A 21367-nucleotide genomic window follows, 5' to 3' on the forward strand; every position below is an offset into this window, starting at 1 on the left:
TCATCGACCCAAATACAATTTGGAAATTACAGTGGTTTTCTTGGGGGAGTGATGTTAAAGAAACCTCCCCCCCCACACCAAGCACACATATGTTTTTATCCCAAGGTTTGTTTTGGTGAAGCAGGACAAGAGATCCAGAGTGCCTCTTCTAGGAGACAGTGAATTCAGCACTGGGAAAGAGGGGTTCTTGTGAGTTCCAAAGGTAAAAAAAATTTTAAGTGAACACCAGCGCCTGCCTTAGCTATACAGATGTAAGCAATGCTCCCAGGTAGCTTAAAGGCCCTAAGAGCAACTTCACTCTGCAGGGAAAGAGGCCATCTTTTCATTTTGAGGAATTCCTTCATGGATCTTTTTTTTCTTTTTTTTTTTAATCTTTTAGTGATGCCATGTTTCTTCACTAATGGAATGGATGCTGAATCACTATTGGTAGTTTTTTATTATTTGAAAAAATGGGGTGCCAACTGCAAGCAGGCCATATTTCTACCATGTTCCATGAAGTACATCGCAAATGCAGGTACATACTGGTCCAGGAAGTGCATCACACTTCCTGGTTACACTTGAGCCATAAACTATCTTTCTGAATTTTCCAAAAATATACACAAAATACTAAATAAACATTGCACTTTCTGCACATAATTATCAGTTTGATTAAGAGTGGGCCATATCGGTACCATGTTCCATGAAGTACATCACACATGTACGTATCAATATCATGGCTCAGGAAATGCATCACAAACTTTTTCACCAAAAAAAATCTCATTTACTTGAATATTTCTGAATGCCAGTAACTGCACCTTCCCAATAACAAAAAGGAAATAGCAAACGTACTTGCAAGATTTCTCTCTGTACAGACTCAAAAAGACACAAAATTCTCACACAATCACTCCTCTGGGAAGTATCTCCTCACACAAATGGCTCTCAACACTCAAATGTAGTACAGAACAACTTCCTTGTTTTTAGGCAGCTGCACCAGTATCTGCAACGATGCCAGAACATACTAAAGTAACACAAATGCCTGCCAATACACTTCCAGGGGCAGAATATGTGAGTGGTAGGTTTAGCTACCAGTAACTATTAAAGGGATAAAATAGTCATCCACATTTAAAGAAGCTTTTTTTTCTTTTTTTTTTTTCCTTATAGGGCATGATTTTTTTCAATTCTGTAAACTGAGCATTAATAACAAGTCACTTTGCCCCATGTAGGAGTCCCTGGGTGGTGCAAACAGTTAACATGCTCAGCTACCAACTGACAGGTTGATGGTTTAAGTCCACTCAGAGGCTCCTCAGAAGAAACGCCTGGTAATCTACTTTCAAAAAATCAGTCATTGAAAACCCTCTGGAGCACAGTTCTACTCTGACACACATGGGACTGCCATGAGTCGGAATCAACTCGACAGCAACTGGTGGTTGCCCCATGTACAATGCATACTTCAACTTGAGGGAAAAAATAGCTCTTCCCTGCATCCCTAAAGTTATTCTAGTACAATTTATCTCTTACTGGTCTCTGGTTACGCAAGTGTCTGTTCTAATAGGACATTACTGCATTGCAGATACAGTTGTTAGTTGCACTCGAGTTGATTCCAATTCCAGTGACCCCATGTGGGCAGAGTGGAACTGCTCCATAGGGTCTGCAAGGCTGTGACCTTTTGGAAGCGGACTGCAGGCCTGTCTTCCGAGACATCTCTGAGTGGGTTCAAATAACCAACTTTTTGACTAGTAGTCAAGTTCAGGTAGTTACTCAGTTCATGTTTTCTAAAGGTTTCGCAATTAAAATAATCTCCAAACTTTGCTATATTTTTAAACAATGTTCATGTCACTAGATTATCTTCCCAACTATCCTGACTTCCTGCTTCCTAATCCATACCTTGTGCCACCACAAAGTTCACCACAGACATGCATGCAGTATTTGTCTAGATTCTTTGGAGAACAGAAAACCAGGGTGTTAGGATTTTTAATGTTTTTATTTTTATCAAAGTAATACATTTCAATTTATGAGATGACAATGCAGCTTACTATAACATCTGAATGGCATCTTTCATGTATGTATCTCCCATTCCCTTTTCAAAGTGACCTTGTCATACCCACAGGAGGTAGGTAGATGCTATAAGCATCAAGGTCCCCATTTTTCAAAGAGAAAAATACACAGTTGAGACAAAATAATTTACCACAATACACACAGTGAATCATGAGCAAAGCCAGAAACAGAATCCAGGACAGTCTAGACACTTTATGCCACCCATTCCATCTACCAGCTTTCTAACCTTTCCCTTTATCCTCTCAAAGCACAAAACATACCACAAACTCCACAGAAGACTGAGTACTCTGGGCAATGCTAGCCAAGTGAAATTCTCCACTTTTCCTTCTGTTCTGCCTAGCTTAAGGGATCATCTATAGCAGAATGAGAAGACACATTAAACAGTGCTCTCTGGGTTTTCTTCCTTCAACAAAAACACGCCATCCCTTTACATGCTGAACCATTATTACACCCAGGAACCACCCTCAGCTCTGCAGAATTTCAGATCTCAATTCTTTTCAATGTTAGCCTGAAATCAGTACTAACAGTGTGACTTTTTGTTAACTTCAATGGGATTATATTACAATAATAATTGAGATTCCACAGTGGATTAAAAATCTTTCCCCCTGGGAAACAGGTTCAACAAGAAATATACTCGTCTCAGTTCAGAGTGTTGGGCACTACTACCTGGAACAGAGATCGGCTACCCTAACCTCATCAAATTGATGATTACCAATCAAGACACCTAAAAAGGAAGGGCTGTGGTCACATGAAGTCACGGGGAGGCAAATTATTTCAATGTGTCAATAGATCACGGCTTCTTTGAGACGAAAGATACCCCCGGGAGACACATTTGCTCCCACTATTACATGACCCAGAGTCTGTTTCAAAGGTCATAGGGGAATGACAGCGCCATGAGGAAGAGCGGTCTCAGGTGAATGTATTTCAATTCAATATAGTCGCCAGAGCACAAAGTTTGTGTAGCCACAGGAAAATATTAACCAAGGGCCAGGCTTATGTAAAAACAAAGCATGTATTTATAAATACGTATCCATGTCACTCAGTCAGTCAACAAACATTGCTGAGTGGCTAAGACAATGCAGGTACAACGAATGCCAAAATGAGTGAAACCCCAAACATGAGGGACTCACAAGGGACACTTTTAAGAAGACCAGAAAATCCCCTGGGCTTAAGATCATCCCTTTCCCACTGGTCTGAGGCTGCTGTCTGGTTCCTCCTTTCAGGGAAGTGTTACCACCCCCAGGCCTCCAATTCAAAGAGCAAACACCTAGCACAAGGGCCCATCAAGCTCTCATCCTCAGCTTCAATGTGTCCATCAGTTTATCAGGCTGATTTTTCTTGTGCCAGGAAAAAGTTGACAGAGATATGATGGGGGAAAATATTTGCTTTTAAAAAATGAGGTGGAGGTGATCTCTCAAAATAATATTCAAGAGTTACAAACAGGGTTGACATACTGAATCTACCTGAGACAAACATGTATCAGACATTGCAGGCCTTCTGTTTCTTAGTTTGCCTTTTTCTATATAAAACTGAGTGGATTTTCAAGAGACAGAATGGGCCACATAAACCAGAGACTTCATCAGCCTGAGACCAGAAGAACTATATGGTGCCCGGCTACCACCAATGAACGTCCTGGCAGGGAACACAACAGAGGGTCCCTGATGGAGCAGTAGAATGATGGGACACAGAACTCAAATACTAGTAAGAAGACCAGACTTAATGGTCTAAGACTGGAGGCGCCCCGGAAAGCATGGCCCCTGGTCTCTCCATCTCCCCAGAACTAAAACAATTTCCGAGGCCAACTCTTCAGACAGGGATTGGACGGGACTGTGGGACCTAAAGTGATACTCATGAAGAATGTGCCTCCTAGACAAGTAGATATAAGAGACCAAAGGGGCTGCTTCTGTCCAGAGGTTAGAGGGGAAGGCAGAGAGAGTTAGGAGCTGGTTGAATGTTTATGGGGAATCGGGGCGGAGGGGAGGAGTGTGCTGTCGCAGAATGGGGTGAGCAGTTGGGGTCTCATAACAATGTATGTTAAAAAAAATTCTGTATGGGAGACTAACTTGAAATGTAAACTTAATTTAATTACATCAATAAAAAAAAAACTCTGTGGATTTTCCTCTTAAAACTCTAGCATCTACACCTGACTGGATCATACTGGCTTCAAATACATAATTTAACAGTAAACTATTTTTCATCTGGCTAACCTGTAATTACACATGTACACATTTATCCATATGAGCAAGATTTACAACTGGCTGACTTCCCTTCCACACCACAGAATGGGACTAAAAAGAGTCAGAGCAGAGAATCTGGCCTTCATGAGCACAGCCTGCAGCAGAACGCAGGACTTAGGTGAAATATGCGTGGTGGAAAACAGCCATGGTCAGCAGGCTGATGATGATGCCATTGATGTTCACTATCATCTGCCACAAAGGCTTCTTGGAGGTGTCTGTCAGCTTCTGCTTCACTGCTGCCTCCTCTTCTTCGGTCATCTTGGGGCCCTTCTGCTGGTCCAGCCCACAGAACAGGTCAAAGTCCTGCTTGAAGCATCCTTTCTTTTCCTCCGAAACTTCTGTGTCAGAGAAAAGGCATAAAAGAATTACTGAGTGACTGGAAAAGGTTTCCAAGGAGAAGCAACACCACTGAGCATCAGCAGACACTTCCCAGTTTTTTTGTTTGTAGAAATGGAAATGGTACAAAATGTTCAAAGGAAGTAGATTAGCCACAAGAAATGTTAATAGATGGATCTTACATCCTTATGATCAGCTAACCTAAGATAACCTATCAGTCTCAATGGAAATATATTTTGATTAAAACAGTAAGAGTCAAACAGTAAATAGTTTATGAGAGAAAAAATGTTAACAATTGGCTAAGGAACTGTGACATATGAAGGACATAAAAACACCACCTCAGAAACACATAAACCCATATCTGCTTGCTGCATCCCTGGATGACTCAGGAGTGCATTGCCTATACCTGGAAATTCCAAGATTTCATCAACACTCAGTCAAGTGATAAGGATTGGTCCTAACAGGCTCTGATGCAGGGGCAGCAGTGGTCAACACTTTTTAAGGCCTAAAGATCTGGTGGTGCATGTCAACACTACACAATCAAACCATTAAACTCTCCCTGACTCTGTAAGTTGCCCACTAAAAGAAATGAATCTCTCGTCTGAGCCCTGGGTTTGAATCCCAGCTCTGCCACTCACTGGCTATGAGATCAAGCCCACTGTGTTTTCAGCAGCATGGCCAGGGGTCCACTGCTCTGTAGTATCTTGTTTCTACAAGAGCTACAGAATGTTAGAACTGGAAAGAATTTTAGCTATCAACACAAAAATGTGTCAGAACTGGGACCCAAACCCAGTTTTGTGACCTAGGTGCTTCACTTCTCTTATGCTCATGTATATATAGAATTGGATAAATAACACTTTCGTCACTGTAAGATTTAATGAGAGAGCACCCAACACATAGCAGGTGTTGAGAAATATTAATCTCCATTCTCTCTTTCCACTCACACACATAAGAGAGACAAACATAACTATACTCCTCCCCTTTGACCACTCCACCAAAATAGGAAAAATGGAAGGAGTAGAAGGAATTGGGCTCACTGACCAGCCCAAGTGAGAAATACATGGTTGTCTGAGTTACTTAAGAAATGGGTGGCCTTGGGAAAGTCTCTACATCTCATTTTCCTCATCTGTACAATTGGAAGGATCATACTTAAATTATCTTCATTAAAAGAACAATGTGGTGCTAAAATGAAGCATTAAAAACAGAAAAACAAACCTGTTGCTGCCGAGTCAATTCCGACCCATAGGGACCCTATAGGACAGAGTAGAACTTCCCCATAGGGTTTCCAAGGAGTACCTGGTGCATTTGAACTGCTGACATTTTGGTTATCAGCCAAGCTCTTAACCACTGCACCACCAGGGCTCCATCTAGGGTAAAAAACAAAACAAAATAAAACCCATTGCCGTCGAGTTGATTCCGACTCACAGCAACCCTATAGAACAGAGTAGAGCTGCCCCATAGAGTTTCCAAGGAGCACCTCGTGGATTTGAACTGCTGACCTTCTGGTTAGCAGCTGTAGCACTTAAGCACTATGCCAACAGGATTTCCCCAGCTAGGGTAAGATATTCATAATTAAAATATGTTATGATCATATCATCATCCATCATGATGATAGGGATGATGATACAGCTGCAAGGTTTCTTCATGCTATTATTTCTCAACACTTTAGAGTATGGTGAGGGGACATCCATGGTCTGTAAAAGCTCTCAAGAGAGCGTGGTTTATTGGGCTTTAATAGGACACCATGAGCTCATCAAGAATTCTAGTGCCGCCATGAACCTCAGAAGTCATCAAGTTGATTGTCTAGCCAGTGTGTGAGTCTCCTTTATAGCATCCCTGATACACACTTCCTACTCATTCCTTTCCAACCCAACTCAGTTATAAAACTCTTCTTTAATAATAATCATGATTGTGACCAAAAAAAGACAATTTTTATAGTCAAACATTATCTCAGTCAATGTTTCCAAAAGTACTATGAGGTGTGGACTATTATTTAAAATACATTTAGGTGAGGAACCTGAGCCTTAGAAAAATGGAACACTTGCCCAGGGTAGTAAATAGAGGAGCCAAGATTCAGCCCCAGTTCTGCCTGATTATAGATCCCACATTCTGTCTCTGCCCCATCCTGCCTCCTTACTTTTAGTTAAAATTGGAGGGTTATTTTCACCCATAAGACTTAATTCTGCCCTCTGGTTCAAACAAAAATAATCTCTTATTCCAAATGAAAACCTCTCAGCACTCAAAATACCTCCTTATCCATGTCCCATTCAAAGCTACAATGTTATCACTCAAAGTGGAGACATTTTTGGAGGAGCAGGGTTCACAGTACAGCCTAGGAAACCCTATGGGGCAGTTCTACTCTGTCCTATAGGGTTGCTATGAGTTGGAACTGACTCCATGGCACAAAACAACAACAGGGTTCACATGTGCCTGCTCCAGAAAAACAGGAAGGAGCTTCCTTTTCAGCACCATGGTCAGCTATCTCAGGCTCCAGGTTCCCTCCAGCACTTGTACAGTCACAGAATTTAGGACTGAAAAGTACTTAGAGATCAAAAGGAGACTGTATGAGACCTGGGACCATATGCAAAGTCTCCCCCTCCCTGAACCTCAATTTACATGTCTATAAAATTAGGTGATAAAATCATATTATTTCTAGTGTCCTCTCCAAAGTTAGGATTCTATGACATTCCTAATGGCTATATCCAGGAATTGTTCTGATGCAGCTGTGCTGTCCTTTGAATGGAGTGATGAGACTTCCAACCCAGCACTAGGTCAAGCACGTGTAATCTTGAGCTGCCATGCCTATGAATGCCACATATATACACAACCACCCTCCATATGTGCACCTCTCCCATGTAGGAAAGTAAAGTTGCAACACTAAAGTTAAGGAAAGCATATTTCCATGATCGGGATAATTCTCTGAGCACCAGCTAAGCATTATCTCATCAGGTTTCCAGAGAAATTTGATTTTCTAAATCTAATATGCTACGTCAGAGAGACATAAAATCTGAAGAGCCTATATCCCATCCTCCTGAGGTCCCCAGAATTGACCATAGCTTTAATTCCATCTGCTAATAGTTCATAGGCTATGTCAGAAGAGCTCTGACTCTCCCTTCATTTCTGGTCATGCCCCAAATCAAGGCAGGGTGGCATGCTCTTCATGTATACTTACTCACTGATTGCTGCAAAATGTGAGCGTGGGAGAGATGGAATGATTCTGCACCTTCTTCCTCCCCTTGACAAGGCCTTGGAGTGAACTTCCCAAAACCCATTCATCCATCTCATCCCCAACCCATTCCTTACTTCCCTCTAGGGAAGAGATCTGAACTTTGATGAAGATATTTAGTAAAGCCTTCAGCAAAGTGGTCTTGTTATTACTGTAGGAGTAATTTTTAGAGCTTAGAAATAGTCTGTGAGTCATAAATCACCAATTTCAATGGTTTCCTCTGAGGCTTCCCAGATTTCCTCCTCTCCTGCATCTAGATCAATTCACTCCTCTTTGCTGTTGTGAAGACTCCAGCACAGGTAGAGTTGCATAGAAAACAGGACAGGTCAGCAAAAAGAGCTAAACAGTGTCTCACAAAGAGAAACCAGGAGAACAAAGGGATATGTGCCAAGAAAGGAAAAGGCATGTGGCCTCTCAGTCCCAGCAAGAACACAGATAACAGTCCCATCCTCAGCATTATCCCTAACTATGTTGGGAATTTAGATATAAATCATAGGCATGTATATACAGTAGACCTTATGATGTATGTATATTCAGAGGCTAAGGAAACTACCTTAAATACAGAAATGTGGTCACTATGAGTTAGAATCAACTCCATGGCAATGGGTTTTTTGGTCTGTTAAGTAAACGAACTCTTGTTACCTATGATAAATGAGTTTGTTCCTTTTAACACTGGTACTGGGAAACACCATCACTCATATATCAGTTTGTCATATTGTGGTGGCTTGTGTGTTGTTATGATGCTGGAAGCTATTTCATTGGTATTTCAAACACCAGTAGGGTCACCCATGGTGGAAAGTTTCAGCGGAGCTTCCACACTAAGACAGACTAGGAAGAAGGACCAGGCAATCTACTTCTAAAAAAAGTGGCCAGTGGAAACCTTATGAATAGCAGCAGAACATTGATATAGTGCCAGAAGATGAGCCCCTCAGGTTGGAAGACACTCATAACATGACTGAGGAAGAGCTGCCTCCTCAAAGTAGAGTCAAACTTAATAGCATGGATGGAATAAAGCTTTTGGGACCTTCATTTGCTGATGTGGCATGACTCAAAATGAGAAGAAACAGCTGCAAAATCTATTAATAATTGGAATGTGGAATGTGCAAAATATGAATCTAGGAAAATTGGAAGTTGTCAAAAAAGAAATGTAACACTTGAAGATCGATATCTTAGGCATTAGTGACCTGAAATGAACTGGTATTGGCCATTTTGAAACAGTCATATGGTCTACTATACTGGAACTGACAAGCTAAAGAGGAACTTTCTTGCATTCATTGTCGAAAAGAACATTTCAAGATCTATCCTGAAGTACAACCCTGTCAGTGATAGGATAATATCCACACACCTGCAAGGAAGACCACTTAATAAAATTATTATTCAAATTTACGCACCAACCAGCAATGCTAAACATGAAGAGACTGAAGATTTTTACCAACTTCTGCAGTCTGAAATTGATCAAACATGCAATCAAGATGCATTGAGAATTACTGGTGATTGGAATATGAAAGTTGGAAACAAAGAAGAAAGGTTGGTAGTTGGAAAATATGGTCTTGGTGAGAGAAACAACTCCAGAGATTGCATGATAGAATTTTGTAAGACCAATGATCTAGTCATTGGAAATATCTTTTAATAACAACATAAACAGTGACTATACAAGTGGACCTTGCCTGATGGAATACTCAGAAATCAAATCAACTACATCTGTGGAAAGAGATGATGGAGAAGCTCAGTATTATCAGTCAGAACAAGGCCAGGAGCCAACTGTGGAACAGACCATCAATTGCTCATATGAAAATTCAAATTGAAGCTGAAGAAAATTAAAACAAGTCCACAAGAGCCAGAGTATGAGCTTGAGTACATCCCACCGGAATTTAGAGACCATCTCAAGAATAGATTTTAAGCATTGTACACTAATGACCGAAGACCAGACAAGTTGTGGGATGACATCAAGGACATCATACATGAAGAAAGCAAAAGTTCATTAAAAAGACAGGAAAGAAAGAAAAGACCAAATGGATGTCAGAAGAGACTCTGACACTTGCTCTTGAATGTAGAGTAGCAAAAGCGAAGGGAAGAAATGATGAACTAAAAGAGCTGAACAGAAGATTTCAGAGGGTGGCTTGAGAAGACAAAGTAAAGTATTATAATGAAGTCTGCAGAGACCTGGAGTTAGAAAACCAAAAGGGAAGAACAAATATGCTCAGCATTTCTCAAGCTGAAAGAACTGAAGAAAAAACTCAACCTCGAGTTGCAATATTGAAGGATTCTATGGGCAAAATATTGACAGATGCAGGAAGCATCAAGAGAAGATGGAAGGAATACACAGAGTCACTGTGCCAAAAAGAACTGGCTGATGTTCAACCATATGATCAAGAACTGATAGTACTGAAGGAAGAAATCAAAGCTGCAATGAAGGCGCTGGCAAAAAACAAGGCTCCAGGAACTGACGGAATACCTATTGAGATGTTTCAACAAACAGATGCAAAGCTGGAAGTGCTCACTCATCTATGCCATGAAATTTGGAAGACAGCTATCTGGCCAACTGACTGGAAGAGATCCATATTCATGCCCATTCCAAAGAAAGGGGATCCAACAAAGTGCGGAAATTATCAAACAATATCATTAATATACATGCAAGTAAAATTTGCTGAAGAGCATTCAAAAGCAGTTGTAGCAGGATATCAACAGGTAACTGCAAGAAATTCAAGCCAGATTCAGAAGAGGACGTGGAACCAGGGATATCATTGCTGATGTCAGATGGATCTTGGCTGAAAGCAGAGAGTACCAGAAAGATGTTTACGTGTGTTTTATTGACTATGCAAAGGCATTCAACTATGTGGATCATAACAAATTATGGAAAAATTTTCGAAGGATGGGAATTCCAGAACACTTAATTGTGCTCATGAGGAATCTGTACATAGACCAAAAGGCAGTCATTCAAACAGAACAAGGGGATACTCCATGGTTTCAAGACAGGAAAGGTGTGCAACAGAGTTGTATCCTCTCACCATAGTTATTCAGTCTGTACGCTGAGCAAATAATCTGAGAAGTTGCACTATATGAAGAAGAATGGGGCATCAGGATTGGAGAAAGACTCATTAACAACCTGTGTTATGCAGATGACACAACTTTGCTTACTGAAAGTGAAGATGACTTGAAGCACTTGCTGATGAAGATCAAAGAATACAGCCTTCAGGATGGATTACACCTCAACATAAAGAAAACAAAAATCCTCACAACTGGACCAGTAAGCAACATTATGAGAAATGGAGAAAAGACTGAAGTCGTGAAGGATTTCATTTTACTTGGATCCACAATCAACACTCATGGAAGCAGCAGTCAAGAAATCAAGTGACGTACTGCGTTGGGCAAATCTGCTGAAAAGACCTCTTTCATGTATTAAAAAGCAAAGATATCTCTTTGAGGATTAAGGTACGTCTGATTCAAGCCACAGGTATTTTTGATCACCTCATATGCATGTGAAAGCTGGACAATGAATAAGGGAGACTGAAGAAAAATTGAGGCCTTTGAATTATGGTGTTGGTAAAGAATATTGAAAATACCATAGACTGCCAGAAGAACGAACAAACATGTCTTGGAAGAAGTACAGACAGAATGCCACTTAGAAGCAAGGATGGCAAAACTTCATCTTACATACTTTGGACATGTTATCAGGAGGGACCAGTGCCTGGAGAAGGACACCGTGCTTGGCGAAGTAGACCGTCAGCAAAAAGAGGAAGATTCTCAACAAGATGAACTGACGTAGTGGCTGCAACAACAGGCTCAAACTCAGCAAGAATTGTGAGGATGGCGTAAGACCAGGCAGTGTTTCATTCTGTTGTACATAGGGTCGCTATGAGTTGGAACCAACACTACAGCACATAACAACAACAACAACAACTGGGAAACAAGTCTAGACACCTGTTTGTCCAGACTTACAGTGTAAGATCAGATTTTTGTGCTAAATGTTTGCCATACTCAGGGAAGAAAAATCTGTAGAATCATGAGTCATATTGGAATAGGGTAGAGCTGGGGGCACAATTTCTATTAACACAGTCTAGAGCATGAACCAGAAACTTGGAGAAGTTTGAAAACAATGCAAAGTGTTCATCCCATCCATGCCCTCTTGGTGACTACCTTGCTTTCTCTACTGCAAGAGGAAGCATGGAAAGAAATGTGTTTGGTGTTGTGGTACTTTAAAAGACTAAGACATGGGGAAGCGCTTGATACAACACAAAAAGGCCCATCACAAATCTGACCAACAGACAATATAAAAGCAGTCTTTGGCGTTGAAAATTTGGCACTGAGGTTTCAAATCTCTTAGGAATTCTTTGGATGCCTGTATTTGTGTGTATGTGTGTGTGTGTAAAGCGTTAGCTAAAGCCATTCTCCTTTTCTGTGGACAAACACGAACTTGGGTTAATTTTTTAGCTCTGATCCCTTGGAAATCCAAAAAAGTGGAACGTCAGCTGTGCTGGATTATCAGACTACATTGCTTATGGTAAATATCACTCCTAACTGGTAAACTGCAACTGGATTGGGAGGGCTGTAAATGAACCCTAAACCAAGGGGTTTATAAAGTACTTGCAATTCTTTGAAGTTTTGAATCAATTGGACATTGATATTGTTAGAAATGTCTTAGATTCTACCACTTAACCAGAAAAAAAAATTCAAAGGGGAAATCATACTTCAGGCTCCCCTGAGTGTGGTGATTCTTGAAACAAGGTATGTCCTTTTTTGGGACTTCTGGACCCTAATGACCATGGGACACTAACAAGAAATATCAGGTTTTATTTGGGACACAGGCCTCTGAGCCAAGGAGGCCCCTGCACCTGCCCATGTGATTTCATGTCCTTGCACCTGAGCTGTCACTTGGGGAATGGGGCCAGAGACTAGACCCTGAGCTAAAATGTGAAATAATGTGAGGACTTCCATTAAAGATTCATGCCTGACATGACCTTGCTGACCCAACTGTGCTTCCTGTCCTGTATCCTTTTGCCTGAAACCAATGCCAAGTATGGCCTATTTTAGTCATGTGAGTGTGAAATGTCTAAGCCAAGACCAGTGAAAATGGGCACTGCAGCATGAACACGAAACAAGAGAGAGGCCTCCCAAATGGATATTCACATGCACATCTGGAATGGGCTTGGTAAAGAGGGAGATGGCTATGATGATGATGACGGATATGATAAAGAGGATGATGGCAAAGTACTAGTAGTGCACACCACAGATAATTGTGGGGCAGCTGTTGGGCTCCATGCAGCTCCTGGTTCCATAGGCAAATTCAGTAATCATACGGGCTATCCCAGTCAGGAATCCTAGGATCAGTCCCCAGAAGGCTCCCTGTGAAAGAAAACCTTGGTTTAACTAATGCCATACACACAGCACAGCTGAGCATTATGGCATTCCTGGGGAAACAGAGGCGAAGGAATAAAGCTGGGAAAAATGATAGCTCCAGGCCATCTAGAGCCAGAACAGTGGAGACTGGAATACGGTCAGGCCTTCAGTGGATGTATTTATTACGTTTCAGGGACATGATTTTACCTGGATCATAAAAGACAGATTCATAATATAGTGGGGCAAAGTGTCTCCACCACCCATTTGTCAGTTTGTTGTAATGTGGTAGCTTGTGTGTTTCTATGATGGTGGAAGCTATGCCACTGGCATTTCAAACACCAGCAGGGTCACCCATGGCAGACCCTGTGGAGCTTCCAGACTAAAACAGACTAGAAAGAAAGGCCTAGTGATCTACTTCCAAAAATTAGCCAATGAAAACCTTATGGATCACAACAGAATATTAGCCAACTCTTTTGCTATGGAAACGTCATCAGGAAGTATCAATTGCTAAAGGTGCACATCATGTTTGGTGAACTAGAGACCCAACGAGGGTGTGGGAGACCCTGGAGATAGATTGGCACAACCGCTGCAACAATGGACTCAAACATGCTGACAATTCTGAGGATGACATAGGACTGAGCAAAGTTTCATTTTGTTGTACATAAGGTCGCCATGAGTCAGAGTTAACTAGATGGCAGCTAACAATAATAGTGTCTAGTAACTGGTATATAATATTAACTAAAGGTCTTATTAATTCCAAAAATAATTCTCTTTAACTTTTAAAATAATTTGAACCCCTCTGTCCTCAGCTACCATCACTACCAGCCTATAGATTTAGGCACATTCAGATATAAGTAACTATTTGTGAATTAATTTGTATTCCTTGAAGACATGGAAAAAGAAATTGAGTCCTTTGGAAACGGAGGAGAGAGGAACTTTTCCATCAAAATATAAATAAAATTTCTTTCTGCATCCCTCTTTATAGATCCAAAGTCGCTGTGTTTAATTTGAAAACATAAAACTGAACTATGTGTTTTTACACTGAATTTTGCATTTGCATATTAGAGTGATTGATTTTTGGTCAGTCTGCCCCTAGAGGATTCTTCTAATAAGGTATGTCCTGCTGAAGGCCTGACAGAACACACCAGATCTAGGTCTGGAGATCACATTTTAAGAGAGCCAGTGACAAAGTAAAGTGAGCTCATAGAAGGATGGCCAAAATGGGCCTTCATGATTTGTCAAGTATCATTCTTAATAGCCGTAAATTACCAGCTACTCTTTAAATATGCCCCGTATGTTCATGTGCCTGGGTCTCTATACAGGTCATTCCCTCTATGTGGGAGAGCACAGGTGCCTCCCTTCCTGGTAACCTTGTTCTAGCTCGAATGTCCCATCCCTACTCCCCCGAGAGAGCTGAGTTTGACTTGCCCTCCTTGCTGTGGCCGCAGCACTGTGGACATGCGTCCATCACCAGCACTGATCTCCCTGCTGTGTAATTACTCATTCACTTCTCTGTCTCCCCATCTGAACTGGGAGATTGTCCAGGGCAGGAACCAGGTTTCCTACACCTAGTGTCTCACCCCATGTGTGGCACCTGAAAGTGTCTGCTATATGAATAAATGAATAAGGAAAACGAAGAACCTGTTCCCCATTCGTCACTCAAAATATTACTTCTTGATCTTGAGTTTGTGTGAACAGTATTGATACAACTTTCTAAGGCTTTTTTTTTTTTTTCTCTCTTTTCACAATTAACTTCTTCCTATTCCTTTAGTCTCTATTCTGGGCATGCCAGAATGATACCTACTGGTTCATTGACTCTCTTCCAGAAAATAGGAAGCAGGAAAACAGCTGCAATGGGTGGTCAAAAGTAACTGGTGATGGACTGGATGTAATCGAAGAGCTGCCCACTTTGTGCTGACTGCACAGTGGGTACCCAGGTGATGCTGATGCCAGTCAGGACCAGTATGAACACCCTGAAATCAAAGCCCCCACAACAGAGTATTAGAAAATAACTCTACATGAATACATATTACTGTGTGTGTGCCTGTGTGTGTGTGTATATATATATATATATATAGAGAGAGAGAGAGAGAGAGAGAGAGATCTGGTGATGCAGTGGTTAAACACTCGGCTACTAACTGAAAGGTCAGCGGTTTGAACCCACCAGCTGCTCCTCGGAGAAAGATGGGGCAGTCTGCTTCCGTAAAGATTTACAGCTTGGAAACCCTAGGGGGCAGTTCTACTCTGTCCTATAGGGTCACTATGAGTCAGAATATGTTTATATTTTTTTAATTATTATTTATTTATATTACACATATACATAAAATCTCATTAGCAAATATAACCACAGCAAGGAGAAATAATTAGCAAATTCATTCTTTAGGCTTTTTTCTTTCAAACTTTGCCTTCAGGAAAGTGATATGTACCTATGAGTAATTCAATAATAACCTAGATCCAGTCACCACCATAAAAGTATTCCACTTTGAAGGGCAATAGACTATGGGAACAAGAGTATGGACTTTGGAGTCAGACAGTTCTAGATTCAAATTCAAATTATAATTCTCTCTATATGACATGGGACTCATTGATTAATCTCTGTGATGGTTAACTTTATGGGTCAACTTGACTAGGCTATGGTGCCTAGTTGTTTGGTCAAACATAACAGTCTAAATGCTGTTATGAAGTTGTTACATGGATCAAATCAGATTACTTAAGTAAAGCAGATGACCCTCCATAATGTGGATAGGTCTCATTCAATCAGTTGAAGGCCTTAAGAGCAAAAGGGAGTTTTCCTTAGAGTGTATTCTGCCTCCAGACTATAAACAGACATTTTTCCAGAACCCATTGATCTTCACTTTTCCCATTGTCTAACCTTCAGATTTTGGAACACAAGGCTGCAGGAATCTCCAGCCTGTTGCCTGACCTACAAATTTTTCAACTTGTCAGCCCCCCACCAATTGTGTGAGCCAATTCCTTAATATATATAGATACACACACACACACGCGCACACACACACACACACACACACACATAAAACCAGTTGCCATCGTGGCAATCTGACTCCTGGTGACCCCGTGTGTGTCAGAGCAGAACTGCACTCCATAGGGTTTTCCATGACTATGACCTTTTGGAAGTAGATCACTAGGCCTTCCAAGGCACCTCTGGGTGGATTCAAACTTCCAACCTTCTGATTAGTGGCACGTAACCATTTATACCAACCACGGTTCTATTTTTCTAGAGAACCCTCACTAAGACAACCTCTCTGAGTCTCAATTTCCTCATCTGGAAACTGGGGATAATCTGACCAAACTTGCAAGGCTGAAATAAAGATTAGTTATAGTAAAATACCTAGCAAATAGTAGGCATTCAATAAATAATAAAAACTCTTAGCAGTAGTAGTAGTATTTTCTTTTCCTTCTCCTTCTTCCTTATAATAAACTTAAAAATATAAACCAATAAGATTGTTTAAAGAAACAATCTAGACAGAAAGGGGCATTACCAGGTACTTCTAACTCTCCCCTTTTTGAGTTTCACTTCAAGTTCTGATAAGATTGGAGGGTTCCCCTACAAGCTGTTCTTACCTGTGCTTTTGATTTAACTAGAAAGAAGGCTGTGTTTCCTTACCTCACTTACCCAAATTTAAGACAAAAGAATCTTAAGCTGACCTTCACAAAGCAGTGCTGTGCTCACATATTTCTCCCTTTGGAATGCCCTTTCCATGCCCCCCACTTACCAAATCCTACCCATCACTTTAGACTCAACTCAGTTCTTCCTTCCCCAGGAGCCATCCCTGACTATGGCCTGCCATGCTCATTTCTCCCCCTCTGAGCCCCTGATCACTCTTATAGTCCCCACAGCTGAGTTTGGAACTGTTTCATGTAACTGTAAGTTTGTCCAAGGAGGGACAAGCCTCAGGGCAGCAGCAGTCATGGAATGCCCAGAAATATGAGCACCAACATAATCTCAGGGCCATGGGCTCCAGGCTTGAGCAGAGCAGCAAAGTGGTTCTCTTCCTATTCTGGATCTCGAGCTTTATAAACAACAGGAAAAGACAGTAAACTCCTTCTTATAGAAAAACCAGCCAAGGTAATGGGTCTGCTTTCAGTGTAGCAGAGTAGTAGACTCTGGCCTGGTCAGACTTCTCCTGGGTGTCAGGCATCCTGTCACCTAAGAATGGCTTGTTATTTCTCCTTTACTTCCTTTACCCTAATCTCTGATGAGATCTATGAGGTAGAAACCCATACCCCTTCTGGGTACCTCACTGGAAACTTTTCCTGGACTGACATCCCAGGGACTTGTTGCCCTGCCTTGGCCCCATGGAAAGATATAGCAGAGCTTCTGTTAAACCTCTACCCAGAGCATCTGCTCCATGAATAATCGTGATAATAAGCACACCCGACCCATGTATCATTGCTCTGCTGCTTTTGGCATCTTGTCGTGTCTATTAGCCCTTTGGACAATAGTAAATGTGCACATATCCTGGTGTTTTAGACTTTCCAGAGCATGTTCACAAGCATAATCTCACCTGACCTTCACAATGGCTCTGCAAAGTGTTGCATCAAGGCATCTGAAGGGTCTAGGCCTCAAAAACATGGCCAGTATGAAGAGCTGCTGGCTGAGCATGGGGCAGCATAAAGGACTTTGGACAGGGACTCAGTCTACCACAGATTCTAATCCTGGCTTTGCCACTGTCCACTGTATGGGCAGGGTCCTTCTCCAGGCCTCATTTTGCTCATCAGTAGCCTGAGGGTTGGATGAGATGATCTCTGATAACACTTCTAGTGCCAGAGGGGCATCTGCCAATCTTCCATGGGCTGAGACGTAACAGAGACAGAACCTCTCTGATCATTCAAGATTTTTGGTGCATGGCACAGGGAAGCAGCATTTACCTTCCTGCAATCATGAGCTCTCTCAAAGATGCTCCCTTCTGGACTTCGGTGTAGATGTCCACGGTGAAGAGGGTGCTGGAGCTGTTGAAGATGGAGGTCAGGGAGCTCATGAGAGAGGCCATCATGACTGACAGCATCAGGCCTCACAGTCCTGGGGAAAAAAAGAGATCCTGAGTGGCATTCACAACACCTCAGATCTTTTTTTTTTTTTTTTTTTTACTTCAGGTGAAGGCCTACAGAACAAATAGTTTCCTATGAAACAGTAGTACACATATTGTTTTATGACATTGGTTAACAACCCCACAACATGTCAACCCTCTAACTTCTCAACCTTTTTTTTGGTGAAAATACACATAGCCAAAGATACACCATTTCAAAAATTTCTACATGCACTGTTCAATGACCTTGACTGCGCTCTTCCAATTGTGCTTCTATTCTCACTTAAGATGAAGGCTTACAGAACAAAATAGTTTCTCATTTAACAGTTACTACACGTGTTGCCCTATGACAATGGTTAACAATCTCACAACACATCAACAATATCCTTACTCAACCTTGGGTTCCCTATCACCAGCTTCCTTGTCCCCTTCTGCCTTCTGGCCCTTGTCACTGGACTCCTGTACCTCATTAGTCCCATTTGGTTTTATGGGGCTGTCCACTCCCAGGCTGAACGGTGAACCTTGGAGATAACTTCACCACTGAGCTAAAAGGGTGTCTGGGGGCCATATTCTCGAGGTTTCTCCAGTCTCCTTTAGGCCACTAAATCTGGTCTTTTTTGTGTGAGTTAGAATTATCTTCTGTATCCTTCTCCAGCTCTGTCCAGAACCCTCTGTTGTGATCCTGGTCAGAGCAGTCAGTGGTGGTAGCTGGGCACCATCTAGCTGTACTGGACTCAGTCTGGTGGAGGCCTTGGTAGCTGTGGACCATTAGTCCTTTGGAACTAATCTTTTCCTTGTATCTTTTTCTCTTCATTCTCCCTTGCTCCCAAAAGGATGATACCAGTGGAGTATCTTAGATGGCTGCTCACAGGCTTTTAAGACCCCAGACACTACTCACCAAGGTAGAATGTAGAACATTGTCTTTATACACCTCAGATCTTTTGTGCTGGGAAGGTATGAAGGCCTTCTGAAACCATGCTGTGTTCTCCGATTTATCTTCCCAGAAACACTACGAGTTTAAAGGAATGGATTGTGGCTTTATTTTGTAAGCCCCACAGCAGCCAACAAAGAACTGGGAACAAATATATATGAGGTAAATACTTTTGCAATTGGATGATAATGATGATGATGACAACGATGATGATGATGGTGGTGTGTGTATGCGTGAGTTTCCATCTGAGGGGCTTGTATAGGTCTCCCATCCAAAATATTCGTGACATAGCAGACAGAGATTTAAACTAGGATTCAAAAAATGAGGTTCTATTTTCAACTCTTCCAAAAATCATTTCTTGATGTGTTAAATGACACTACATTTGCCCAAATCAGAATAAGGTATTGTTATTGTTAAAGTTTTCTCCATCATGGCAAGTATGGTTGGCTATAATCTCTCTTCTTGCTCCCGTGCCAATGAGGGCATAAAGGTGCACTTGCCAGAGCTGCAAGGCCAGACAAAGCTAAGGGACCACCATCTGGTTACACATTACACAGTCTCAGGAGTTAAAGTAACCTTAGGGGTCAACTATCCACCTAATGCATGAGTCCCTTCTGCAACATTTCCTGTGACCAAATCCTCCAGCTATAGGAAATCCACCATCCCACAGGGAACCTGTTCCTTCTTGGACAGTACTGACTAGCCTGAAATCTGCCTCTCTTCAGACACAGCTCTTGGGCTACCCACTGTATCCGTACAGAACAGGTCTAACCCTTTATTCACTTTACTATCTTTCACATGTTCAGAGACAACTCATGTCCCCTGAACTCTCTCTTCTCCAAGATAAACATCCTTAGTTTCTTGCAATGATCCTGTACAATTAAGTTTGAGAGACCTGAATATATAGAACTTGACTTATACCTCTATTAAATTTCAGCTTGTTATATTTGGTTCAACATTCCTGGCTCTTGAGATCATTCTGGAACATGATTCTGTCATTTTTCTTAGCTTTTTATCCATAAATAATTTTATGATTTCATCTACAGTCTCACAAGATGAATGACGAAGACTGCCTCTTCTAATTACTTTGTCATTCGTTAGGAGATTTTAAAAATAGTCCTTCCTGGGTTTTTATAATGTGGATCAGAGACTATTGGAGCTATAGAAGGAGTTATAAAGATTATTTATTCCAACTCTCTCATTTTTCAGTGACTACAACTGAGGTCCACTTCAAGAAGTTAGGAGGTAGGGCTTCTAGTCCTAGCTTTGCCATTTTTTCAGGTTACTTCACCAGTTAATTGCTAAACTGAGACAGAATTCTCCCCTCTATACCACACTGTGATCGAATCCTCATTCATTTATTTACTCAATAAATGTTTGTTGAACATAATGATCCAGGTAAGAAATAAAGACATCTCAGACTTGGGTTACGGAGGTAAAAATAGAGAAAGGTAGATGAATACAAGAGACATTTAGAAGGCAAAATGGGCCGAATTCGGGGGAACATTTACTGTTGGAGTAGAGAAGGCTGAATCTGAAAATAAGATCAAAAGAAGCAGCCACAAAGGATGGAAGAAAAAGACAAACAGAAGAGTACAGTACCATGGAATCCAAGGGACGAGAGTAACTCAAGAAGGATAAAACCAAACCAAAACCTGTTGCTGTCGAGTCAATTCCGACTCATAGCGACCCTATAGGACAGAGTTGAACTGCCCCATAGATTTTCCAAGGAGCACCTGGTGGATTCGAACTGCCTACCTTTTTGCTTAGTAGCCATAGCTCTTCACCACTACACCACCAGGGTTTCCTCAAGAAGGATAAATGATCAATAATGTTGAATGAAAAACACCTATTTGATCGAACATAGGGAGGTCATTGGTGAATTCAGTGTTCACAGATGTCTAATTGCAGCGGAAGGAGATGGAATGGCAATGGCACATGTAAACACAGTTTTTCAGTGTTCTTTGTGCCACATATCTTTGTGTTGTGTACAACCTACTCTAGCACAGAGCTACTTTCCTTACCCCAGGTCTGCTAATCTAAAGAAAAAAACACGCCTAACAGAGGTCACTGTTATTCAAGCCAGAACTCTAAAAAGGCCATTGTGACTCTTGCTAATTGCAACCTTAATTACTAAGCAGCCTGGCTAAGTGGAATAGTTAACTATTACTTCCACTTTTAAAGAAGTTAAATGCAAATGGCTGTCCAAGGTCATGCA

At 41.4% G+C, this 21367-nt stretch overlaps 1 pseudogene; it reads right to left on the reverse strand.

The window, feature by feature from the left end:
* Window positions 1-4385: 4385 nt before the first annotated feature.
* LOC101349478 (sodium/glucose cotransporter 1-like) overlaps window positions 4386-21367 on the reverse strand; it is a 39586-nt pseudogene continuing 22604 nt past the window's right edge.

Source organism: Trichechus manatus, unplaced genomic scaffold (assembly GCF_000243295.1).
Source record: "Trichechus manatus latirostris isolate Lorelei unplaced genomic scaffold, TriManLat1.0 scaffold00157, whole genome shotgun sequence".
In the NCBI taxonomy this organism is placed as follows: domain Eukaryota; kingdom Metazoa; phylum Chordata; class Mammalia; order Sirenia; family Trichechidae; genus Trichechus; species Trichechus manatus.